We start from the raw sequence: 19,473 nt of genomic DNA, 5'->3' as shown, positions 1-19,473 counted from the left end.
TGTAGGGTAAATTTACCCTGGTGTTTTTGTTTGTTTTTGTTGGCAGAGTTGATGTGTCTACTTTAAAGTTAGAAAAGAGTTCTCCAAGTCCTTAAAAAAATGAAGGAGAGGCCAAAAACTTGAATGAAATTACAGATAGGAGGGTGTGCATTTTTAGCATGCATATAGAAAGAAATACAGTAGGTCCTCCTACAGTTAGGGGGGCAGCACTCCCCAGAATGTGAAAAAATGAAGAAATTAATAACACATTTTTTTAAATCTGAGAAAGCACACATCTAGAAATCTCTCCATCATAACTTTGTCCTCCAGCACAACTCTGTGGTCAACTTATACCAGAAGTTGACCATAAAAACCACACCACATGACCAATGAATGTCTGCAGAGGTATTCTCGCTAGAAATCTCTAGGTTCCCTTTTCTGTAGAAGTTATCCATAGAGTTCTGCTGGAGGACCAAAAGAGTCCCAAACAGAACATATTAATCAAATCTGAGAATAATGAAGCCCACAAAAGTTAAACTTGCAAATGTGGCATGATAACTGTAATGTTTTTTGTGGGTGCTGAGGCCAGAGGAACCTCAAAGCCATTTTGGAACCATTTGTGGGGTGGGTTGCCATCTAAAATGTCCTCACCATGAGTGGAAGTAGGTTTGCAAAGGGAACGAAAGTGTCAACAGTCTTTGATTGTTAGTCAAGAAACCAAAAGGGTGCAGACAAGGATAAAGTTGTTGATTCTTTTAAAAGCTGCAGAAATTCCTGTCATGCACTTTATTAAGATATAAGAGAATGATATATTGAAAGTTCAGGACGTGAATTATACACATTGATTTGAATTAAACAGGCTGTTTCTCGGTAGTCGGCTTTTAAAACAGTCAACCTTGCCTTCCCTCTCATTTGTCCTCCCACCAGCCTGGCAAAGATTCAGGAATGCTGGGAGGTTTCTGCCTAGTACACAGTACAAATGACATTTTTAAGCATTCTTTTTCAAAGAAAAGAGTTCCAAATTACACACTTCATCACTCAGGTGACTAACCAGGAATGTCTTCCTTGCAGCCAAGCTCCTGCTCGGGCACCGTTAATCATCACCCTTCCATCAGAGCTTGGAAAAGTTTCTATTTTGGTTATACAATCTCCTGAAAGGTCCAATTCTTCCCAATTTCTGACCCTAAAACAATGGAATTATGAAGGAGAAACATTTTCTTGCTATTGGTTTTGGCTTTACTTAATGTGTGTCTGTGTCTGAAAGCAATAAGAATGAATGAATAAGCTGTCCTCAAGTTACAAGCAAGATAGGTTCTGTAGGTTTATACTTAAGTTGAAATTGTATGTAAATCATCATCATCATCATCATCATTTAATTACTTATTAATCGCCCTCCATCCACGATGCTCTAGGCGATTTACAAGATAAAATTGTAAAGGATAAAAATACATACATAAAATATTAATAAAATTAACATAGATTAAAAGCTCTAGTAAAGAGCCAGGTCTTGAGTGCGAGGGTAAAAGGCCCTAACTCACGCATGGCTCTCATATAGGGCGGCAAGGCATTCCATAAGGCAGGGGCAGAAATAGAAAAAGCTCTGCGTCTGGTCCTTTCCAAGTGCACTTCTCTAGGACCCGGTACATAAAGTAAGTCTCTTTGGGATGGTCGTTGCGACCTCCGATGATGGGAGAAGGAGAGACGGTCCCTAAGGTACGATGGGCCCTGGCTGTAAAGAGTTTTGAAGGTCAAAACTAGCATCTTATATAGACCACGGTAATCAGTTGGGAGCCAATGCAGATGCTGCAGCACTGGTGTTATGTGGCATTTCATGGGTGTTCTTGTGAGTAGCCTGGCTGCCGCATTCTGAACAATACGGAGCTTCCGGGTCGTGGACATCGGAAGGCCAACATACAGGGCGTTGCAATAGTCCAGCCTAGACGTGACCGTGGCATGGATGACTGTTGCCAGCGCCTCATCAGATAGATAGGGTGCCAGTTGCCTCGCTTGTCGTAGATGGAAAAAGGCCTGTTTGCTGGCAGCAGCGACCTGAGCTTCCATTGTCAGCTGCGAATCTAAAACGACACCCAGGCTCTTAACGGTAGGCGAAGGAGATAGGGCAGCCCCATCGAAGGTGGGTAGCAAATGGGTCAGACCGGTCGAGCGGCCATGCCAGAGAATCTCGGTCTTCGCCGGGTTCACCTTCAGTCTGCTAGCACGTAGCCAGTTCGACAGAGCCTCCAGACATAAGGTGAAATTGTCTGGTATTGACGTTGCTCCAGGCTCCAAGCGCAGAAGGAGTTGGGTGTCGTCCGCATATTGAAAGCAGTCTAGGCCGAAACTATGAACCAAACTAGCAAGGGGTCTAATGTAGATGTTGAAGAGAAGAGGGGAGAGAATTGCACCTTGGGGTACCCCACATAGGAGGGGAGATCTGTCAGAGACTTGATCCATATACTCCACGCATTGGCTCCGGTTTCGCAGAAATGAGTTGAACCAATTGAGGGCCTGACCGCGAACTCCGGACATGGTGAGACGGTGAATCATTAGATCGTAGTCAACGGTGTCAAACGCTGCGGTAAGGTCGAGAAGTACCAGTAGCGCTGATCCGCCGCTATCAGACTGGCGACAAAGTTCATCTGTAATGGCAACCAGGACTGTCTCTGTCCCATGGCCAGGGCGGAAGCCTGACTGGAAAGGGTCCAGGCCGGCTGTATCCTCCAGAAATTGTTACAATTGTCCCAGTACAGCCCGCTCTATCATCTTACCCAAATCAGAACAGGTACTTTTAAAAATGTAACTCCAGACAAATATATATATTAGCTTTGGATAGCATAGGGTAGGATTAATCCCCTATGTTATTTCTTTTGCTGTCTGTGACCCTGTTTGGAAGATTTCACCTCACTTTCCGTCCCTGTGATCATTGGATTTTGAAAAAATTGGTTTGTTGTGGAAACAAGGATTGATGAGAAAGCTTCAATGAAGACACTTTTTGTTAGGGTTATCTGTTATGTTAGGGAAAACTACCCAAAAATACAGCAGCACATCCAAAATACAAAAGTAGAACTTATAGTTTGAGCATTCAGCTCACAGCAAGCAGAGCGTATGGTGCCATGTGGCTGTAAAGAATTTAGAGCTTAGGAAGCAAAAATCCAGAGTTCAGTCTTTAAAGTTACAAAAGGTATATTTACAAAAACAATAATTACATTTCTTAATAGTAAATAACTGGGTCTGAACTACTCTAATCCCATCTTGGGTTCAAAAGAGAGGGAAAAATCTCCAGGCACACATGACTCCTGACACAAAAGAGAAGTCTCAATACACACCACACACACCAAGATGCAAGAAGTAGAAATCAAAGACAAAAGGCATGCACCTGTAAAGTATCCATTCTACATAACCAATCAGAATGAGAACAGAAACAGAGAGAAGAAATTATTCCTCATTGAGGACTGCAGACTTGGGCAGTGTGGGGTTGAATTCCAACATCTTTTCCCCATGGTAACTCTTTCAGGAGTGAATTTCCCTTCCTAGGGGTAGATTTCTCTCACTTCTTGTTGTCTCACTCCCATTCTGAGTTGTATATAAGTCAGATGTTTGTAACTCGGGGACTGCCTGCACACTTCTCCCACCCCCTTCCACCTCTCAAGTAGTAGTCTATCTCTGGCTGGATCTACAATGCCATATAACCCAGTATCTGATCCCAGATTATCTGCTTTGAACTGGATGATATGAGTCTATACTGCCAAATAATCTATGATAACAGATAATCTGTGATCAGTTCCTGGGATATAGGGCAGTGTAGATCTAGCCTTAGAGTTGCTTACATTCAGGATTAGGGAGGAAATAAAGATACAATAGGGAAATAAGCAATGGGTAAAAGAGAAATCAATTCCCTTCATTTTCACATCCTTTTTGCTCTAAAAAAATCCAGGCATCTCTTACGTCTGCACTAAAAGGATTAAGAAAGGATCTGTTGCTGTTATCATCTACTTTGGTCTTTGCACCGGAGATGGAGACTGTATGATTTTTCATATGTTGGACTGCAACTCCCATTATCTCTTACTGGGTGTTATATTTAGGGAAGATGGGAGCTATAATTGAATGTCTGGAGGGTCACATGCTCCCCAGCTCAGTTTTATGCACCTGTATCTTCATGTGACCTCTCTGTAATTTCATCTAGCGCAGCGTTTCTCAACCTGGCTGTCGGGGGCCCTGGGTGGTCATGAGGGGGTGTCAGAGAGGTTGCCAAAGACCAGCAGAAAACACATATTTCTGATGGACTTAGGACTCTAAGGACTTAGGACTCAGAAAGCTGAACCCCACCAGTATTCAATGTTGGCCATGTAGGCAGTGTGCTAAGTTTGGTGCAGATCCATTGTGGGCTGAGTTCAGAGTATTCTTTGATTATAGGTGATCTATAAATGCCAACAACTACAACTCTCAAATGTCAAGGTCTATTTTCCCCAAATTCCACCAGTGTTCACATTTGGGAGTATTGAGTATTTGTGCCAAGTTTGATCCAGATACATCATTGTCCACAGTGCTCTCTGGATGTACAACTCCAAAACTTAAGTCAATGCCCACCAAACCCAGTATTTCCTCTTGGTCATGGGAGTTCTGTGTGCCAAGTTTGGTTCAATTCCATTGTTGGTGGAGTTACAAATGCACTTTGATTGTAGGTGAACTATAAATCCCAGCAACTACAACTCCCAAATGACAAAATCAATCCTCCCCCCAATCCCACTAGCATTCAAATTTGGGCGTATCGTGTATTTGTGCCAAATTTGGTCTAGTGAATGAAAATACATCCTGCATTTCAGATATTTACTTTTCAATTCATAACAGTAGCAAAATTACAGTTATGAAATAGCAATGAAAATAATTTTATGGTTGGGGGGTCACCACAACATGAGGAACTGTATTAAAGGGCTGCAGCATTAAGAGGGTTGAGAACCACTGATCTAGTAGCACAGACCCACCTTCTGTTCACACATAAAAGCTAGAAAGGGAGCAGCTACAATCAATCCCTAAAATAGAGTGTTGTGTGGTTACGGGGTGTATGGTCATGTTCTTACAGCATTTTCTCCTGACGTTTCACCTGCATCTGTGGATGGCATCTCCCTAAATTCTTCAGACACTTTCTCCATCTCAGCGTATCAAATCTTGAGAATGGGAAGGAGGTGGGGGAGAGCATATTTTCAACAAGCCTATTTACAGCCAGATCTTGCTTTGCACCCACTCATTCTGCCTGCTCCAGACGCTAACTAATGATGTATTGATTATATCCCCAGAAGCTTAAGAGTGGGAGAGAAACGGAAATGCTGAAATTGAACATGGATCTTGACTTCAAGCAACTTTAATTAACATTTGTTAAAAGGCACAATAAGTGGCAATGGGTGTTTTATTAAGTAATTGCCCTGAATGAGGGGGCTGGTGGTCCAATATCATCATGTTTTGCATTTGTACAGCCTCCTAGATTTTCTTACCACTCCGTCCGCACACTGCTAAGAGGGAAAGACAGATTAGCTGCAGAAGGTTATCTTATACATCATTTGATTAGGAGTACTGGGAGCTGTGTTTCTAGAGGTACCTTGAGATATTTTAGGTAGTGTTACACAGCAGTCTCACATGGTCAGTATAATTGTCTGCTTGCCTCTCTATCTGCCTTTTCCATCATCATCTGCCTACCTGCTGCTCATCCACCCCTTCAATCATCCTGCAAAAGGCCATTACAACTGAGCCATTAATTGAGTGACCTACATGTAAAGACCAAAATAGAAATAAGTAAATATAATTTAAAAAAATGATAGTCTAGAACAGTTTTCTTAATCTTTGTTTTGTATGTGTTTGGGACTTTAGCACTCAGAAATCCTAGTCAGCTTGGCCAATAGCCAGGAATTCTGGGAAATTAAGTCCAAGACATCTGCATGGCAAGGGGCTGGACTGGTTAGAAACACTGCACTAGAGGAACATACTGTCCCAACTTAGAGGGAAAAATATGCCTATGTACACAAGAGTATCTGCAAATAAGGATTCCAGTGTTTCCAGATCATAATGTTTTAAGAGTACAGCAGAGTTGTAGCTTCACTAATGGAGCAACAACCTAGCCTGACAATATAGGAGTGTCTGGAAAAATAGCCCCTACCAGGAAAATAAAAACATTCAAGGATGCAAATCTTTTCTTGGGGTCTGTATCAGTGAACATGGCAGGAGTGAGGAGAAATGGAGTAGTGGGTAGGAAGAATAATAGCATGCTCATTTCACTGTTTATCATTTTGGAATTGGGCATGAGACAAGAGATCAGCCACTAGAAGCAGCTTTAACAATGAATCATTGCCTAGAAATTGGCAGGGCTGCACAATTCTATACTATGATTAAATCATAGGACTAAGGATATCTAAGAATCTCACTAAGTCTCTTTAGGACAGTCACATCCACAGAGAGACTTTCACAGAGTTATTGGAATATCAGAATGGAAGCTAGAATACCACTGCCAGCTTTGGCATGAGTACACTGAGCAATATGCCCAAGTGAGGCCACATCTGGTGTTGCATGTGTCTATATGCATACTATACACACATATACATACACTGTGAGAGATGAGTTATTTGCTTCTATCTCAATGGACAAGATTACTGTAACCCTAGGGATGGGTGAAAATGCTTTGAAGCTGCTGAGGCCAATGCCTCTTCTCTGACCACACACAGAGGCTTAATGTGGATTCACTTCTCTCTTTCCAATAGTAGCATGAAAACAGCAATTGCTTGTACTTCTAGGTTGCTGGCATGGAAGTAGCAGAAGGGAGTAACCAAATCTCTTCCCTGACCACTGTTCAAATTAAATTGCTCTTCTACTATCACCATTAGCAGCCTAAGTTGTTTAAAAAAAAAAACAACAACAACAACAACATGTTTTTCATGTCTTGCCTCAGTGGTGCCACCTAATATCTTCAAGGTGTTTGGAAGGTTGGGAGCCATGTAACCACTATTTCCTCCCACACTCATCATATTTTTTTTGTTTTCTGGTCTACCCAACCATGTCAGAAACTTCTGAGAAAGGAAGACATAGTCCTCTTCTCTCCCGTGGGTCTCATCCTACACAGCAGATGACAAAGTACTCCATTTCCTTCTCAGTCTATTGCTCCTCCCAGGTGCCTCCCTGCATCATGCCCAATTTCCCATCTGTTTAATTGACAATTAGTCTCAAAGGAAGTCTAGGAAGTCCCCAGCAGGGAACAGCTTGTTCTGATACAGAGACTTATAGTTCAGCAGTATCTGTCATAAACCAGCTTGTGGCTTCTGGTTAAAAGCTTAGTTCAATTTCTGGGTACAGTATTCATGGAGGATATGTCCCCAGATTTTGTGTGTATACACAATATAATATTGAACTCTATTGAAATAAGAGCTTCTAGAAAAATAATACCAATTCATGATGTTGAAGGATGTAGAAAACGCCTAAAGATAACATGTTGCTGGGTGTGGATAAATGAAATAGTCCTGCAGATATCAGGATTGTACTGTATCATCTCAAATCTGCAGCAGATCAATACTGATACCATTTTTAAAACAGCAGACTAGAAGTATCCATAATGGAAATGAGATCAGATACCAACAGAATTTACCTCTGAACACCATGGCATACTTCTCTCAAAAAGGATTTCTGATAAGATCTATTTACTGACCAGAGACTAAGGCTCAAGTAAGACTTCATTCCAAACCATGATTAAGGAAACTTCAATCCGAGTTAACATGCAATGTCAGAATTGAGAAGCCACATTTAGTAACTCTTAAACAAAAAAGCAGAAATTTTGGTTTGAAGAAAATTTCTAAGCGTAGTTTGTGGTAAACATGGTTTGATGTAATATCTGAACGGGACATTTTAAGAAAAGTGACATCAAAGTCACATTCTCTCTCCCCATTTGTGCTTGAAGTGTTGATCAGCAGCATCGTATGGGACAACCTATAAGAAATCTCCATCTTCCTTAGACAGTTTGTTGACGATTTATCATTCAGCTTGAAAAACACACTGAAACCTTTATGTCAACCTGAACAGGCCCCTTTCCTTCCTAAAATGGCCTCTGAATGGAGACGTGAGAACCATAGGCATGGTTTCCTAAATGCAAACATGGCATTTTAGCTAAGCACTAGGATTCAAACATAAAGGATGCAGATTTTGAAGCTTACAAAAGGTGGACTTTTGGTGCCCAAACATACAAACTATTTCAGGGATGCCTGGCAGTTATTCTCCAAATGTGGAAGGTGTAGAAACAAAGACCAAATCCTCATATGGGCTGCTTATATTGCCTCTTTCCTGAATAAATAACTGAAAATGAGGAATCAAGTGCGGCTTCAGCCTGAAGAGTCAAAGGGAGGGAGGGAGAAAAAATACAGCATCTCCCATCCTCAAACGAACAAGAAAATCCTGCCTGTCATTAGGTCCATAAAATGCTTAGCTATCTTTTTATAAAGAAACAAAAGAAGGGGCAGGAGAATGCCTTTCATACAGGGCTTGAGGAGGAAAACACGCCAGGTTTCCTTTGAGACAAACCAGGTTTCTCACAACAGCATGGGAGCATTGGAAGCTGTTGCCCTGGGATTCCTAGCCATTCATCTTGTGAGAGTTCTGCAGCACAAGCAATCTCCCTCAACTGTGCCCCATTGATCATGGTGATGGATGCCAAGTGTGCAACCCTGCTCTGTGGAGAAATCAATCAGGTTCAAGGAAACTCTGCAGCTTCATCAAAGGCTATTTTTTCCCTTTTCTCCTACCTCCACCCCATGGTATTTATCATTCAGAATTTCTTTCAGTCACTGGCAAGCACACAGTGACCCCATATAGATCAGATGCAGATATATTGGGATATCCATGTGTCAGGGAAACATCTTAGGCTAGTGTATTATCAGAGCTCAGTGCTGTTTCCCTTTTTGACACCAAATTCCAGACTCCCTCAGGCAACAAGGCCACTGTCCCTGTTGAGTAGATGGTTCTGGCAATAGCAGACACAAGAGGAAGCTTGGCAGCCTATATGAAATAACAAGCAAGAGCTTACAAACATCTTCTCCCATCCATTCAGATGTTGGACTACAACTGCTATGATCCCTAGATAGAATGGGGCTGGCTAACAAACTGAGAACTGCCACTTTAGTAGCTGGTTTTTCTGGGAACCCAATTGCCACATAAAGTGACAGAGTAGACATTAGGAGAGGTAATAGGAAACATTAGAACAAATGGATTTTTAGTCCTGAGCTAGGTTTTGCTTATATCCAGTGTTCCAGCTACGACCATGAAACTGGGAGAGGTCATACTCAAAGGACTGTTTCAATCTTTGACATTTAACTTTCACATTCATATTCAAGAATTTTATTTTAAAAGATGAACGTTCTTGCCGTTTTAACCTGAACAGAGTCACTCCTGGCTTGCCTATGGATTATAAGACTGAGAGCCTGATTGCCACTGAAAGGTATTCTTCCCACAGGTAAGTTTGCACCCAAGACAGAAAGTTGTTAATGCTATCAATCAAAAGACATGGTACAGCTTCTGCATCCGTAGCAGATTATTTTGTTACAGGACAAAAGAAATGGGTGGTGTTACATGGAAGTTGGCACCATTGGGCCCACATTTGAGGCATGGCAGTGGGACCACCAAAAAAGGGCTCATTTGAAAGAACTTTGGCAAGGATGGGACAAAATGCATACTATAGGAGTAAAAGGTGGGATGGCAGTCTTCCCCTTCCCCTCTCTGTATTCTTTGGGTTTTTTGTTTGCTTGCTTTATATGTGGGGATCTGCAACCTTAACAACCCACCTCTCTGTTTCCTTTTTGTCCTCTCCCCTCACAGCATGGTCCTAGCCAATCAGAGATTGAATAACATGATAACCATATTGCCCTGTAACTAGCTATGCACCATTTTCCTTGTTCTGGGGCCACAAGAGGTTATCTGGATGCCTAAATAACATGAGGACATGATTATCTTCTCTCTGACTTGGCATGTGATGTCAATGATGTCAAAGAGACCAACTTATACATGTCGCCAAGATCATAAGATACCTCCATAAAGTAAATACACACAGAACCACAATAACTAAACATATCATCAGTAATTCAGTACATCTACAAGGCACCATGTACTGACTGATATCAGATCAGGAATTAACAATGCTGATTGTGTTTGCTGTCAATATTTGAGATTTCACATCTGGATTCTACACATAATTCTCTTGTTGTGCAAGGAAACTTAATTGTTACTGAATTTGGGAGTCACAATTCTACTTTAGATGTGATTCCCACTTGCATTAAGCTTTAGATCGAGTTTTAACTCTTCTTGGTCTGGCTATGAACCTCTTTCCACACACTGCATAAAGTTCAGGTTAATTGTGAAGCACTGGAGCAGTGGTTCTCCATCTGGGGTCCCCAGATGTTTTTGGCCTACAACTCCCAGAAATTCCAGTCAGTTTACCAGTCAGCTGTTAGGATTTCTGCAAGTTGAAGGCCAAAAACATTTGGGGACTCCAGGTTGAGAACCACTGCGTTGGGGAAATAACAAAGGCTAGCATGGCAAACACACTTTCTATCCTTTATTTTTAGAATAAAATGCAATAGAGAGAAAGAGGTACAGCAAGATGAAGTTCATTCATTCCAAGTGTCTTAAAGCAATTCTTCAGGCCAAACTATCAACACACAAACACAATAGGGCACCATCTGAGCATATTGTTTAGCAATATGCCCATTTTAACTGGGCTTTTAAAATTATAATTACCGTACATAGAAAGGGAGTAAAAAGTGATTCGATAAAACCGTGGCTATATATTCATACAAGTTTATTTGCAAAAAGTTCTTGAAGGTGAAAGTCTAAAAAATGCCAGTTCAAGTACAGGTGAAACAATAAAATTATCTGACCACTGAACTATAGATGTAAAATATGTATCTCTCCAACCTTTGGGTTTGTCTAGTAAGATTTTCCCCTGACATTAAGTCCAGTCATGTCCGCCTCCAAGATCATGTGGCTGGCATGACTGCATGGAGTGCTGTTAAAAACCTGTACTTACTACATATGCATTGCTGGTAGTCTTCATGAGACACAGTGACTTATGGAAAGTATCATAGGAACAATTATGCTTTTAACCTAATTTTTTCACAATTTTTATTGTTAATTCTGTTTACTATTGTATTTTGTCTTATATTGACTGTTTATATTATTGTTTATCATACTTTATGTATTGTATTGTATTGATTATGTTGTGAGCCACCTTGATTCCCATTGGGAGATGGGGTGGGATATCAATAAATATTATTATTATTATCATCACCATCATTATCATCATCATCATTCATCATCATCATCTTTTTCCTTTTCATTTCAACTGATTTTACCCAACTTTAGGCAAACTCCAAATTGAATCCCAGGGTTTTGGGGCAGTCTGGACAGTGGGACCAGGTTTAATTTGGCCCAATCCCCTGCCCAGACATACACCACCACAACCCTTTTAGTGCTGAGAAGGGGAATGAAACATACCAATTATGCCCATTATACCCATTATGGGGTTGTCCTGGTCAGATTTGTAACAAGCTAACCTGTCCAATATAGATGACCCCTTGGAGCTTTCTAGTAACAGTAAAGCACACTGGCCATTTGAGCTACACATAGCTTTCCTCCAGTGCACCAGGTATATCCAGATTCAAGTGACAATGTGATGTCAATGAAAGGACCCTGACAAATGATTCCTTGGGAAAGTCAAGCAAACTGGTTTGTCATAGTGGAAGGATTATACAACTTACAGTACAAAAAGTACCTTTCCTGGAAACTGTATCTGAATGGCTGGAGAGGGCTGTTATTCTTTTGGTTGGAAGCTGAATAAGATCGCCCTTTACCTTTTTCCAGTTCTTACCATCGTTACCAATTTGCCTCCCCACCCACAGTCATTTTCCCTGCCTCTCTGCTTCCTGCTTTTATTGTTTATTCCTTGTAATCAGGGACAGTCCTGAGATGATTCTGTGCAGCTAAATGGGATATTGTGAGTGCAGTTGTAACGCAACAACAGAATGAGAAAGACTTAAATAGACCTGCCTTTGATAAATGGCTGAAGGGAGAAAATTGCAGACAACTAAACAGCCTTTTTGAGGGTTAATTTGCTTCACTCTGTCTTGAGCGGCAAACTGAAAAGCAAAATGGATTTGATAATGTGAAATGTAAATAGAAAAACCAGCACAGTGCACAGTGCAAATTACATGGATGGAGCAGCCACAGCAAATGGTTTAACATTTCTCATGCTGCCCTGGCTTCACTGCAGAAATGGTCTTCCCTTCCACTTCTTTCGGTGCATTCTAATTTTGCACACTTTGCCAAAAAACAAAATGCCCACAAATGAATCATGAGCAAAACTGCCAAAACACCCATCCCAACACAGTATGATCTTGGAAGGAGAGGTCGAGCATCTCTTATCTGGACTTCCAAAATACTCCAAAGTCAACCTCATGGATGGCTGAGATAGTGACACCTTTGCTTTCTGATGGTTCAAATGTTCACACACCATTTTCGTGCACAATATTATTTAAAATTGTATAACATTCTATGTTTATAAGGTATATATGTAACATATATTAATTCGGTGTTCAGACTGGGGTCCCATCTCCATGATACCTCATTATGTATGTATATATGTATGTATATGCAGATACAGGTATTCCAAAATCTGAAAGAAACCAAAACCTAAAATATGTTCAGGTCCCAAACATGTCACACAATGGATACTCAACCTGCATTGAGCTTGACAGCCCTGTTTTTATTTTCTATCATGCAGATTCTCTAGGTAGCTCTAGTGATGCTGCATTACATCTGTGGAAGTTCTTCTTACATGTACAACCCAAGGACAAGAAGAACTTGCTTGCCACTACTCTACAGAAGGGGGATGTGACTAGAAGGCCTGTTTTATTGTACACAGTGCAAAAGGCTTACCACATGAGATTTACAGAGAATAGTAGGGAGACTGTCATTGTTGACGCCAGGGACACATTTCATTATTGGCTCCGACAAAACAGCTGTCTTTGTCCCTTTGACGTTGTCTTTCTCCTGCCTAGAATTTTTTTCCTGAGCTGGACTACAAAATCTGTAACAGGATTGATGAAATAGTTCCGATTAAAGAAGAATATGTAAAACCATGGATTTCATCTTACCACATCTTTAATTTAATTTGCCACACATTTGACCTTCTCTTTTCTTCCACTCACACCAACATGTACACTTCACCCAGTCTTCAAATGCCTTGTTTGTTAAAGGTTAATAAGGAATTATGTATTTCAGTTAGAAAGCACTATTTACTCCAAGTATGGTACATTATCTACAAGGATTAGCCAGTCAACATAGGTTGCAAAATTCTCAATTAGGGAAGTCTGGAAAGCTTCAGAGTATATGCAGAACAGTTTTGTCATCATCATTATGGGCGATCACTTGTGGCCGAGTATAATTGCCTTCCAAGGATAGAGTCTTGGTATTATGTCTGTAAGTGTCTGTGGAGACTTCTTCTGGATGCTCATGGTTTTTCACACTGAGGACATAGACATCCAGATAGAAGGTGATCCCGACAAGTGTTTGCTTTATATGCTTTCCTCCTGGCCACCTAACTGAATCACTACATCCTTTCTTCTTCCCCAGTCCAACTCAAGAAGTGTGGTCTGCAAAGATCGGTAGCAGGACACATATTTTGCATATAGAAGCCAAGAATCCCGAATTCAGTCTTTTTCATATTAAAATATCATGTATCCAACAAGCTCACTATTTTCTGTATCCATCTTAACTGAATTGTACAATTAGAAGTAAGCAAAAAGAAGAGGGAGGATTAAAAAGCAGACTGGGAGTGCGAAGGGATGGGTGGGGGAAAGGGAGATTTTCACTTAATTATCCAATGCACAGCACTGCGAGAGCAAAAAATAAGATTAGAAAAGGATTCATTGTAGTTCACTCCAACTATTGAATATTATACTATAAAATATAATAGAAACCAGTCAAGAACAGAGACACAGAAATGAATGAAGAGTTATAATGCAAAATCACCCATAGTAAGACTCCAGTCTCTCCCTATGCATGCTCTTGTGAAGAGAAGGAGGCCTGCCTTTTAGGTCAGAAAGCCTGACATTCTGAAAGGGCTGCTTAAGGGCCTTACCTTCAAAACAAATCGCTCTCCTACACCACCTGATTCCATTCCAAGATTCACTGTTATTTCCCCCCCCCCCCCTCTTTCTGGTCCCTTTCTCTCTGGCCTACTCAATAAGAGAGATATATGATGCATTTACTCCAATCCTTATGCATCTTCTCCTGAAGCAGTAGTATTACTCTTAATTTACTTAATTTGCCATAGGGCTAGGTGCCCACCCTAATGAATTTTAATGAAATCCAAATACAGCATATTTTAACTTTGTAGTTAACAGAAAATCCAATGTTTCTGGCCAAATCACTACAAATACATACAAATTAACAATTCAATGTATTAATTGGTTAATGCTCTGAATACAAATTGGGCAACTGGGAGTTGGAATAGTCTGGACACTCTCTAGTCAATGAACATAAAGTGAGAAACACTATATTACCCACGACCACAGGGAACCACCAAAAGGCTAAACGGAGGGCTGCACAAACACAGCAAGGACCAAGTACAGAGAGCACAATAATCCCAAATAAACAGCTCGAGGGGAGGTCACAGGGGCTTACATGTCTTTACACTAATGCTCAGAGCATGGGAAATAAGCAAGACGAACTCCAACTCTTAGCACAGCACCACACATATGATGTCATAGGCATCACTGAAACCTGGTGGGATGACTCCCATCACTGGAATTTAACCATTGAGGGCTATAACCTCTTTCACAGAAATAGAACAAAGGGGAGAGGAGGGGGAGTAGCTTTATATGTCAAAAACAGTTACGTTGCAGAAGAAATGCAAGACTGTAATCCGGGAAACCAGCTTGAAAGCATCTGGATAAGAATCAAGGGAACCAGGACTCAAAAAGATCTTGTCGTGGGTGTCTACTACACACCTCCGAGTCAGGATGAAGGACTTGATGAAGCCTTCTGTCAACAGCTGACCAAACAGGCACAAAGAAGAGATATAGTAGTCATGGGCGATTTCAATTATCCCGATATCTGCTGGAAAACAAACTCAGCCAAGAGTACAAAGTCCAACAAATTCCTCACTTGCCTTGCAGACAATTTTATGGTCCAGAAGTGTGATGACTCATGGGCCATGTAGTCCCGTTCCTAACGCTGTTGTGGCAGATGAAGAGGAAAACTTGGGTTTTCCACCATTTCAGCCAGAATTGGAACTTTCCCAGCCTGAATTGGAGCCCTTGCACCTGCAAGAGGTTTGCCTTCCAGAAATCTGCCAAACAAGCCCTGAGTCAGAATCTCCCCCATTTTCTCGCCGTAGTTATTATCAACAACAAAAAGGAGTTCAGCAGGCTAATCGCAGAAGCCTGAGAATCGCAGCCAGGCATTCAGCTGATTAAGACTGCTTCCATGAGAAATTCTAGGGAGTCATGCATCTGGACACAGAGATTGACTTTCGGTTCTGATTCCCCAGAGAAGTGTTCTTTGGTGGGAAAACGAGACCCTATTTAGGTTCCTTGCCCCGAAGGAATCTTGCGGAGTCAATTCGTCAGCTACTGGAGTAGGCTGTGTGTGGACAGCGCTATTCCCGTTTCCAAGCCTCGTTCCTGTTTCCAAGCCTTCGTTCACGTTTCCAGCCTTGTTCCTGCTTCACGGACCTTGCCTTGTTTCCTAGAACTCAGCCTTGCCTTGCAGGACCTTGCCAAGTAATTACCACGGATCTTGTCCCTGTTCCTCGTTCCTTGTTGCCTTGAATCAAGATATTTCCTTGCCTTGCCTAAGTTTCATGGACTAAAGGACCTTGTCATCTCCCCTCACTTTGCTTGGCAAAGTGAGTGTTTCGGTTACTGGATTACAACTTTGGACCTTACTATTTCATATTGGACATTGTTCTCCTGGACTATATTTGACCTTTCCTGAAAGGACATCTTCTGAACTATATTCTACACTTATTTTTATTGCCTTTACTTATTTCCTTAATAAAGATATTAGATAGATTCTGGCCTCTGTGTATGGTTATTGGTGCTCTGCAGCCTGGGTCGTGACAAGAAGGTAGAAGAGGCAACAAGGGGATCAGCAACTCTTGATCTAATCTTAACAAATGTGGAAGGCCTGATCAATACAGTTGAAGTGGTTGGATCCTTAGGGGCAATGATCATGTGCTCCTGCAGTTTGCCATACAAAGGAATGCTGAAACTAAGACAAGTCAAACACGCATTCTGGACTTTAAGAGAGCTGACTTCCAAAAAATGAAGGAATTACTGAGCGGCATTCCATGGACGGCAATATTAAAAAACAAGGGAGTTAAGGATGGATGGGAGTTTTTCAAAAGTGAAATACTCAAGGCGCAAATGCAAACAGTGCCAACAAAGAAGAAAAATAAGACAAGTGCAAAGAAGCCAGAATGGATGTCCAAAGAACTTCTAACTGAGCTAAAGCTCAAAAGTGACATGCACAAGAAGTGGAAAAGGGGAGAAATCACCAAAGAAGAATTCAAACATATAGCCAACACCTGTAGGGAAAAGGTTCGCAAGGCTAAAGCGCAAAATGAGCTCAGGCTTGCCAGGGAAATAAAAAAAAATAAAAAAGGCTTTTTTGCTTACGTTGGTAGAAAAAGGAAGAAAAAGGAGGCGATAGGGCCTCTGCGAGGAGAAGATGAGGTGATGGCGACAGGGGACAGGGAAAAGGCAGAACTGCTTAATGCCTTCTTTGCCTCGGTCTTCTCACAAAAAGAAAGCCATCTTCAACCTCAGCAACATGGAATGGACGAAGGATTGGGGGAAATCCAACCCCAAATAGGGAAACAAGTTGTCCAGGAACACCTGGCCGCTCTAAACGAATTCAAGTCCCCAGGGCTAGATCAGCTACATCCAAGAGTATTGAAGGAACTAGCGGAAGTTATTTCAGAACCACTGGCAATTATCTTCGAGAGTTCTTGGAGAACAGGAGAAGTCCCGGAAGATTGGAGGAGGGCAAATGTGGTCCCTATCTTCAAGAAGGGAAAAAAGAACGACCCAAACAATTACCGTCCGGTCAGCCTCACATCGATACCAGGCAAGATTCTGGAAAAGATCATTAAGGAAGTGGTCTGCGAACACTTAGAAACAAATGCGGTCATTGCTAATAGTCAACACGGATTTACCAAAAACAAGTCATGCCAGACTAATCTGATCTCTTTTTTCGATAGAGTTACGAGTTGGGTCGATATAGGGAATGCTGTGGATGTAGCGTACCTGGATTTCAGTAAGACCTTCGACAAAGTCCCCCACGACCTTCTGACAAACAAACTAGTAAAATGTGGGCTAGACAAAACTACAGTTAGGTGGATCTGTAATTGGCTAAGCGAACGAACCCAAAGGGTGCTCACCAATGCATCGTCTTCATCATGGAAAGAAGTGACAAGTGGAGTGCCGCAGGGCTCCGTCCTGGGCCCGGTTCTGTTCAATATCTTTATTAACGACTTGGACAAAGGGTTAGAAGGCACGATCATCAAGTTTGCAGACGACACAAAACTGGGAGGGATAGCTAACACTCCGGAAGACAGGAGCAGAATTCAAAACGATCTTGACAGACTAGAGAGATGGGCCGAAACTAACAAAATGAAGTTCAACAGGGACAAATGCAAGATACTTCACTTCGGCAGAAAAAATGGAAATCAAAGATACAGGATGGGGGACGCCTGGCTTGACAGCAGTGTGTGCGAAAAAGACCTTGAAGTCCTCGTGGACAACAAGTTAAACATGAGCCAACAATGTGATGCGGCAGCTAAAAAAGCCAACGGGATTCTGGCCTGCATCAACAGGGGTATAGCGTCTAGATCCAGGGAAGTCATGCTCCCCCTCTATTCTGCCTTGGTCAGACCACACCTGGAATACTGTGTCCAATTCTGGGCACCACAGTTGAAGGGAGATGTTGACAAGCTGGAAAGCGTCCAGAGGAGGGCGACTACTATGATTAAGGGTCTGGAGAACAAGCCCTATGAGGAGCGGCTTAAAGAGCTGGGCATGTTTAGCCTGCAGAAGAGAAGGCTGAGAGGAGACATGATAGCCATGTACAAATATGTGAGGGCAAGTCATAGAAAGGAGGGAGCAAGCTTGTTTTCTGCTGCCCTGGAGACTAGGAGGCGGAACAATGGCTTCAAACTACAGGAAAGGAGATTCCACCTGAACATCAGGAAGAACTTCCTCACTGTGAGGGCTGTTCGGCAGTGGAACTCTCTTCTCCAGAGTGTGGTGGAGGCTCCTTCTTTGGAGGCTTTTAAGCAGAGGCTGGATGGCCATCTGTTGGGGGTGCTTTGAATGCAATTTCCTGCTTCTTGGCAGGGGGTTGGACTGGATGGCCCATGAGGTCTCTTCCAACTCTACTATTCTATGATTCTATGAGATCACAACTGTGGCTGAAGACTTTGGCTGTCTTTAATGCCTCTTGTAGGTATGTGCCTTCAAGTTGCCCATTGACTTCTGGTGACCACATACATTTCATAGAAATCTTCTTAGGTAAGGAATATTCAGGTCCCTTCTATACTGCCAGATAAAATCCAGATTATCTGTTTTGAAATTAATTATATGGCACTGCCATATAATCCAGGTCAAATCAGACAATGTGGATTATATGGCAGTGCAGAAGGGGCCTCAGAGATGGGTTTGTCAGTTTCTTCCCCAGAAAGTCTTATACACACACCTGATTCAAGTAACACCATCACAAACCCAAAATGAAGTAGGAAACAAGACAAATGCCAGAACAGAGTTCGGAAAGGTTACTTCTGAATGACAGTTCCCAACATTTCTCAGACAGTATGGCAACCGATCACGGGTACTACAGCACAAAACAGTAATTTTTCAAAATTCTTTTAAAGAGCTATATCACATACCCCTCTGCCCTGAATGTAATGACAAAAAGCTCATAGAAGCAGGCAGGGGGCAAATGGGGCAGTGTTCAATTTGACAATTTATGATCATCTTTGTCTCTTTCTCACCAAACATTCAAGAAAGTAACTTCTCACAAGCTACAAGGTTTCACTAGGGAAAAAAGGCACTATAATGCCTGCAGGGCTATCCAAAGCAATGTGTGTGGGTTGAAATGCAAGCTGTGCATAAGAAGAAGCCCCCAACTGCCACAGGCATGTTCCCTACATGCCAAGTTGCTGACATGTTTTGGGTCCCCCAGGGCAAAGCCAGAAGCAGACAGTCTGGATGATGGCACTAGCCTTATTACTGGCCAGTGCTATATCCAAGGAACAGGGTCTTAAAGACCCACATTCCTTTGGTGCTGCAATCAAATCAAGAAGCTAACAGCAAACTGGTAATTACTATATCAACTTTAGCAGCTGCTTGGGCGACACTAGAATGAGACAGTATTTGCCTGAAAGATACTTGAAATTGCGCACTTAAGGTTATT

At 41.9% G+C, this 19,473-nt stretch overlaps 1 protein-coding gene across 2 annotated transcripts in view; it reads right to left on the bottom strand.

Moving 5' to 3' along the window:
* pde4a (phosphodiesterase 4A) overlaps window positions 1–19,473 on the bottom strand; it is a 588,039-nt gene that overhangs the window by 267,971 nt on the left and 300,595 nt on the right. The window lies entirely within an intron of this gene.

The sequence above is a fragment of the Anolis carolinensis genome, chromosome 2, assembly GCF_035594765.1.
Source record: "Anolis carolinensis isolate JA03-04 chromosome 2, rAnoCar3.1.pri, whole genome shotgun sequence".
NCBI lineage: Eukaryota > Metazoa > Chordata > Lepidosauria > Squamata > Dactyloidae > Anolis > Anolis carolinensis.
This window is presented reverse-complemented; position numbering and strand designations above follow the sequence as displayed.